Below are 8015 nucleotides of genomic sequence, written 5' to 3'. Positions count from 1 at the left end.
ACATCCCCCTTTTACAAGTTATGTGCTTGAAAGCTCTCATGTAAGTTATGTGGCTCTAGCAGGTAATATTTCATCCTACAAAGTCTACATCAAACTGGTGGTACGTCATAGAGGTAGCCCCTCATAGTGCAAGGACGTATGAAGGCTACCATGTGCCAATCACAATGGCATCAATGGAGGAGATCAGAGAAGATGCTCAATCAGAAGCCGCTGCGGTGGTGCCAGATGAGCATCAAGATGCTACTACTCTATATGGGGTGCATGCAGAGGAGCTACAAAAGGAAACAGAGGATATGTGTTTAAACGGAGAGCTCTATATAGATATAGGAAGTTATGCTGAGTTATGCGAGGATGAGAGAGAGATCTCTTAAAGCCACAAATATTGTATTTAAACAATTTTGCTCCATGTTGTAAAAGCTCTGACTCTCTAAGTACCTTCCATGGTGTATAACGCTCTTTTCTACTCGCGCTCACATCTTTTGATTGAAAATTTTGAGTTTTCGACTTGCCTCTTCTATCACTCAATTCATTGCGTCATTGTATTTATATGCGTCATTACGTCATTGTATTTAATGGTCTTTGCGTCATTGTCTACTCTATTCATTCAATATTAAGTTTAAATATTCGTGTGTTTAATAGAGGTATGGATGATGAGGAGTTTCTTTCTTCTCTGTCACCGCAGCAGAGACAGTGGTACGTGGAGCGTCATCGCTCTGGCGCATCATCGCGCATTCCTACTCCATCCGCATCTCCCTCTCTTTCGGAGCATTCGGCGCGCTCTGAAGCTTCGGCGTCGACGAGACGAGCTTCACACTCGTCTAGACACCGGCGCTCTAGTGGTGGCGGTGGCGGTTGTTGTGGGGATTCCGCCACCGATGCCTCCACACCGCCTCGTGTTCGACGAGGCTCTTTACCCTCCCCTTCTTTGCTCGCCCCCACACCAGCCACAGCATCGCCATCTACGCCAGGTTTTGCACGGCTGACTGTTCCTAGTAGCTATACACCTCTACCTACTCCGCCAGGAGCCACCCCGCTCGACACTCCTCGCTTCGGGGCCCAGATGCCGGTGGAGACACCTGACATCCGTACCCCCATCGACACGCCGCTAGAGACCCCTGCCGGGACACCCAGGTTCACGCGTCACCGGCCAGAGGGCTTGCCTTACTTCGTCGACTTCAGCGGCGGTATCATCATGGATGATGACAGCAAGAAGGTGATCTCGCGCATGCGTGGTCTTTGCTCTCAGTTGTTTAGACACTACATACTAAACAAATGAAGTGAAGTACCAAGTGATTTAAAAAACAGAGTCATTAGCATACTTCATGATGAGTTTCTCGTTCCAACACGGGATCAACGCTTCAATGAAGACCTGATGAAGATTCGAATGCGCGAATACTGCAAACACAAGCGTTCCGAAGTGCAAAAAGCAATCAAGCATGGGTGGAACAGGCCAGATTGGCTGGCCAAAGAAGATTGGAAGAATGCGAAGAAAGCAGCGCGCGAGAATCGCGACAAGTGGAAGCCAAAAGGATGCAGCCAGAGCGCGAGTAGAGGCAGGGAGCTCGCACCACTTGGGGAGCGGTGGATGGGTATCATTTGAGGCCGATTTTGTAAGTGTTTTTGCATTGATCTTTATGTTCAATAGTTTAGGGTTTATGAGTTTTTTAATTCTAACATAATGAAATCTTTGTATGTTTTGACAGTGGTCGATGACAGGACGTGATCCCACACCGTACGAGCGCGAGTACGCAGGCAGGAAGGGCTTAAACACCCTGATGGACATTCTCAGTTCTCGCGGCGGCATGGTTAGTATTAGGGTTTACTCTTTTCTATTTTTTGTATTGTTTTATAAATGTCGTTATATGTTTATACTTACTGAAAGCTGTCTTATTGTCTTTTTTTGCAGAATCCGACAGATACGCCGCTTGGACGCGATGAGACGTCTGACTAGACGACGTTAGTTTAGCCGTAGCTAGATAGCATTAGTTTAGGGTTTCTCATAGCTTATGTATCATGAGACGGATTTTATACGTCTTTTTGAACCATGTATATTATTACATTTGTCACCGCAGTTCATTTTGCCAATCAATTCTTTATGCCTATGATGTTGTACAATTGTCATTATTACATTTGCCAATCAATTCATTTTGCCTATGATGTGTACAATTGTCAATTTTACGCTTGTCAATTTTGCAAACAATGCGTCTTGTGGGTGATTATTTTGGGTCTATTATCTACCCTTGCACTTTTTTTAAAAAGTGAGTCAAGTACAATATGGTTGATGGGTGGCAGGGCATTCAATGTCCTGTCACCAAAAAAAAATTCTCTTGGGCGTCGCTATAACCGTCGCTATTTATGGCTCTGTAGCGTCTCTATGAGTGTCGCTATAGACTTCTGTTTAAATGTCGCTATAACAGTCGCTATATGCGTCGCTATAAGTGTCGCTATATAGCGACGCTTTTGTAGCGACGGTGTTAGCGACGTTGGGGGTTATAAAAACCCAGTGTATTTCCGTCGCTAACAGCGTCACAAGAGCAAACAACCTCTTGTAGTGTTTTTGGTTAGGTTGCTTTGTTTTTCTCATTTGGCATATATACACAAACCTAGAGGCTCATTTTTGGCATTTGTCCTCATATCTCTGTAGAAGGGCATATATACTTGAGTTCACCAAATTGTTTTTGCAATCAAACGCAAGTTGCAACAAAACTCAAAAACATAAAAAATAGTGCCCTATTAGTACTTTTAAGTGTGTTGGGTTGGTATTGAGAATGCCTCCCCCCTTCCTAGTCGGAGTCCTCTCGGATGACAGTGTATCACCCTAGGGTATGTGTTGTGCATGGGTATCATTATGTACTAATGCAGGCCATGTAATGTGGCCCTATATGCATACTCGATCAATGCATAGAAAAAAATAATGCTTTATGAGAGGAGGGTATAAGCAATTTTCTTATTGGCATTTGATGTTGAGGTTTCCAATTATGGAAATACCAATAGTAGAGCAGTGAAATAATAATTGTTCCAATTGTGCCGCTCATTTTTTTGCTTGAAAATGGATGCCTTTCTACTCCTGGTTTGTGTTGTAGCTTTTGGTGAGATTCTTGTTTGAATCCAAGATCCACATATGTCGTTCAGTGTGTTGGCCTTTGTTTAAGTATCCAAAATTGAGTTGGTTTTTTTGAAGTTGGCCTTGATTTCTTGGCTACCCAAATCAAATTCACATTTTGTCGTGGGTTATATGGCTTGTATAGAATGTAGGAAATAAGGTTTCCTTGAGCTCCTCAATCGAGGAATTCATAGGCCTCCGCTTGATTACCTCCAAGCTTGACTTTGATTATCGGATCTACTGTATGCTCCATTTCAAACTCTATCACTTTGATTACATTGATTTGTAGTGGTTGTGCCTTTTGCTACTGTTGTCGTAGAAGCTGACATGCGATCCTGGGATTTGTCTTGAGCTTCTTTGACTATGCGCTGTTTTTCTTGAGATTGTTTCTTTTTTGCATGAATGTGTTGAAGCATGTTCTAGTTTAGTGGTAAGTGATACTTTTTAAGCCAATAACCACTAATCCAATTAGGCATTTCATCACCGTTCAATGTAGCAAGCTTGACAGCCCCGCTTGGTGATACATTTTTTATCACAGAGGGTCCCATCCCCCACCATTTAAGTTTCTTTTCATGTTGTTTCAATGTATAAACCAGGACATAGTCTCCTATTTTAAACTCTTTTGAGCGTACATGCTTATCAAAAAAATACTTTTGTCTTTTTTTTTATGAGAATAGATAGAAGCTACAGCTTTCAAGCGAAGCTCATCGAGTTTCTATAGGTTCTCTAGGTTATCTACACTTGAAAATAATTCAAGGCCCGTCTATTTGAGTTGGTTAGCTACTCGTAGTGCTAGGATTAGGAACTCCATAGGCAAGATAACATTAAGAACAAACACGATGTTGTACAGTGTTGTTTCAATAGATGTTTTGTAGGCTACCCTATAAGCCCACATTGTAGAATGTAACTCTTGGTCCCAATTTCTCTTGAATTTGATACTATTTTTGTTAAGACAATGCATAGAGTCTTATTGGTAGATTCGACCTCGCCATTAGCTTGTAGATGGTATGGAGCAGACTTCCTGTGAACTACCATGGATTCATCTAGAAGATTTTCAATAACTTCATTAATAAATTGTGTGCCATGATCACTAACAAGTTCTATGGATAGACCATATCTAACAAAGACATGTTCATAGAGAAATTGTGTAGTTGTCCTTGCATCCGCTTTCTATGTGGATTTTGCCTTCGCCCATTTAGTGAGATAGTGCGTGGCCATGATGATATAATGTGTATGATTTCTATAAGCGGGGGGTGAAATTGGACCTACAAAGTCTATACCCATGTAGTAAGATGTGGTTTGTGAGTGAATGTGTGCTTGGGAATGTGCGATCAAAGAATTGGTGTGAAGTTTTGCAATTAGGTTATTTTTTTTAGTGGATTTGGGTGTTGTGGATCCACCAAGTTATAGAGAGGCAAGTGTGTGGTGTTGAGTGTGTTTACCCTTTCCACCGTGTTAATTGGGCACCAATGAATTAGAGCACTCCAAGGATGTGGAATTTGATAAGGCTTGGTGGATGGATAGGTATGCCAATTGGACATCTGTGTAGTAAGATGTGATTTCGTCAGTGAATGTGTTCTTGGGAGTGTGAGATCGGAGAATTGGTGGGAAGTTTTGCAATTAGATGTGTTTTTTTAGTGGATTGGGATGTTGTGGCTCCACTAAGCTATAGATAGGTAAGTGTGTGGTGTCAGGTGTGTTTCCCCTTTCCCCCCTTCCACTGTTTCAATTAAAGAAACGAGCAAATTTGATGAGATACATGGTCAACATGTAAACTCTAAGTAAACACCTTGCACCAAAAATCAAGCACTACCTTTCATTGCACCAAAAAGAAATCACCAAACCTTTTAAACTTAATACTGATAGAAAACAAGAAAAAATATTATTTCATTGCATTAAAATACATATAGCTATTTTTGCACTAGGAGAAAACTTATTGAAATAAAATGATTTGGCACTCTAAGTAGCATCTATCTCATCTTGGCACAACTCATCAAAAATTCTAATATCTATGAGGAGCTCTTCCCTTGTACAGAAAATCCACATGATCATTCAATACATCCTCCACATTGCTCCCTTTGAGTTTGTTTCCACAATTATATCCATGACATCCTTTGCAAAATTTTCTTCAAGAATCTTTTTCATGGAGTCTTCAAGAATGTCTTCGTTTTCCTCTGTGTTCTCTACAACTGGGAGATTGTAGCACTAATAGACTCATGTACTTCACACGATAACCTTAATGACATACCACCACCTCGAGACTTGGGATAGAATATTACCTACAAAATGTAATGGGCTATGAAGACAAGGGTCTAGAGGAAGGGGCTATGAATCCTATCATGGTAGGCTTATATAGCCTTCTAACTATCTTAAGTCCCTTGACATGCCATGTGGACTCATAGGTCCTTGCGCATGACCCTAGCGTGAGGACAGGGTCCCTTGCAAGACTTGAGAAAGGGGCTATGAGCCCACATGGCATGGAAAAGGCCTACAATAACCAGGAGGCTATATAAGTAAGGCTGGATAGAAAAGCAAGGATGCCACTCATGCTCATAGCACTTGCTTGGGCCTTGCCTAATATCCTTGGCCTCACATGGATGCATATGAGATTACCTGTCTTCCGAAGACAATGCGAATGTGCATTTTGACGCCCCTTCTGATGACTGTACCGACGGCTATTCCAATAGTTGTACCGCCGGTACCTGCAAAAATCAAAACCGCGGGCTTTCTCTACGCATTTCTTCTAATTCTTGTGCCACATCTCAAGCTCTCCTCTTCACCATCCCGCACAGATCTGCTGCGATACACGCCATTGGAGGTGCTAATCTTGCTTGTGGGTTAGCGCATAACACTAATGTAAGATTGTTTTCATGTTTACTTGTAGATTTAGGGTTTAGGGTGTAACTTTGTGTTTGTGTATGCATTTTTGCAGGCTCCAAGACTTTTACAACAACTTTCATTGCTCAAATAGGATGAATGTGAGTGCTCAAACCTTTAAATGCATATTAAGTTTATTTAAATTACTTTGTATATTAAGAAAAGAAAATTTCATGCTTTAAACTTTGAATGCTTTAAACTTTGAATGCTTTAAAATTTCAATGCTTTACAATAAATTAGGAGTTGCTATGTGAAATTTCATCTTAAATTATGAAAAAATTTGTTTAAGTTTATGAAAAAATCTTATTTTGAAGAATTTTTTTTAGAATTATGTCGTTTTTCAAATTATGTAGTTGATGGGGTTTATGTTTTAGGTTAAGTTTACGTTATAAGTTAAGTTAGATTAGGTAAGGCTACGTTAAGTTAAGCTACGTTGTTATGTTAGGTTATACGTTAGGTTATCTTATACGTTAGGTTAGATTAAGTTAAGCTACGTTATGTTAAGCTATATTAGGTTACGTTAGGTTAAGCTACGTTAAGTTAGGTTAGGTTATCTAATATGTTAGGTTATGTTAAGTTAATCTACATTAGGTTTACTTACGTTAGGTTAGGTAAAGCTACATTAGGTTAAGTTAGGTTAAGCTACGTTCGACAATATGGCAAGCTATAGAGCTTACCCACAGTGCATATTAAAAACAACACAATGGCGATCCGTTCATCAATACGGCAAGCCATAAAGCTTACCCACAACACATATGCATTGTGGGCAAGCTCTATGGCTTTTCGTATTGCCAACGGCTCGCCATTGTGTTGTTTATAAATCCGCGAGTAGATTTCAAGTCCTAAAATAGCAACATGGCAAGCCGTTTGGCAATATGGCAAGCCATAGATCTTGCTTACAATGCATATGCATTGTGGGTAGGCTTTATGGCTTTCCGTATTTCCAAACGGCTCGCCATAGTGTTGTCTAGATGTTTGCGAGAGATTTTCAAGCCCTAAAATTACCTCGTTCCCCTAAAAACAACACAATGGCGATTCGTTTGGCAATACGGCAAGCCATAAAGCTTGCCATATTGATAACGGCTAGCTATTCTGTTGTCTATATGTCTGCGAGCAATTTTTAGGCCATAAAATCTCTTTGCAACTCTAAAAACAACACAATGGTGAGCCGTTTGCCAAATTGGCAAGCCATAGATCTTACCCACATCACATATGCATTGTGGGAAAGCTGCATGGCTTCTCGTTTTGCTAAACGCCTCACCATTGTGTTGTTTTTATGTTATGTTAGGTTAGGTTAGGTTTAGGTTATATGTTAAGTTTAGGTTATCTGTAAGGTGAGATTATAGGTTAGGTTAGAGCTATCGACGGCATAATAGTCGAGAAAATACAAACGGACTTAAAATAAGACTCTTGTACTTCTAAAAACGCAATCGAACTTCGAAGATGACTCGTGTACTTCTAAAAACGCAAACAGACTTCGGTTAGGTTAGGTTATAGGTTATGTAGATGTTATAAGATAGGTTACATTAAGTTAGGTTAGGTACAGATTTTACGTTGTCGTGTTGTGACACGTACATAGTGGGAACGCATGCTACAAGATCTATCTTGTATTTTTTTAGATACATAATTATATTTCCTATAGTGTACATATGCATATTTCAGTATAATAATAAGCCTTCTATCTCATCCTATTATTTTTCTCAAGGGTAACCTATCCTTACTTTACCATCAGAAAATACTATGGGAAAAGCATCAATAGCTCCGCCTCTTTAACTTGGGGCAAAAAGCATTGATTCTTTATTTCTACTATTTCATTATCATCTCACACCCTAGCTAGATCCTATGTCTAGGGTAAACTCCAATATATATATATTCTACGTATTTTTTATACTTTTCTTATATTTCTTTTTAAATAGCAGCTAGGAGAGAATCAAATCCTAGTGGGACACTAGGTGGCATGATTTCAAAGATACACTTATTTTAATGCATTATTGCAAGCATGATTACAAAACTTTGTCAAGGAGCAATGTCATGC

The sequence above is a fragment of the Adiantum capillus-veneris genome, chromosome 19 (assembly GCF_014529385.1).
Source record: "Adiantum capillus-veneris isolate H3 chromosome 19, ASM1452938v2, whole genome shotgun sequence".
NCBI lineage: Eukaryota > Viridiplantae > Streptophyta > Polypodiopsida > Polypodiales > Pteridaceae > Adiantum > Adiantum capillus-veneris.
The sequence above is the reverse complement of the archived record's forward strand: the minus strand, read 5'-3'. Positions refer to the sequence as shown.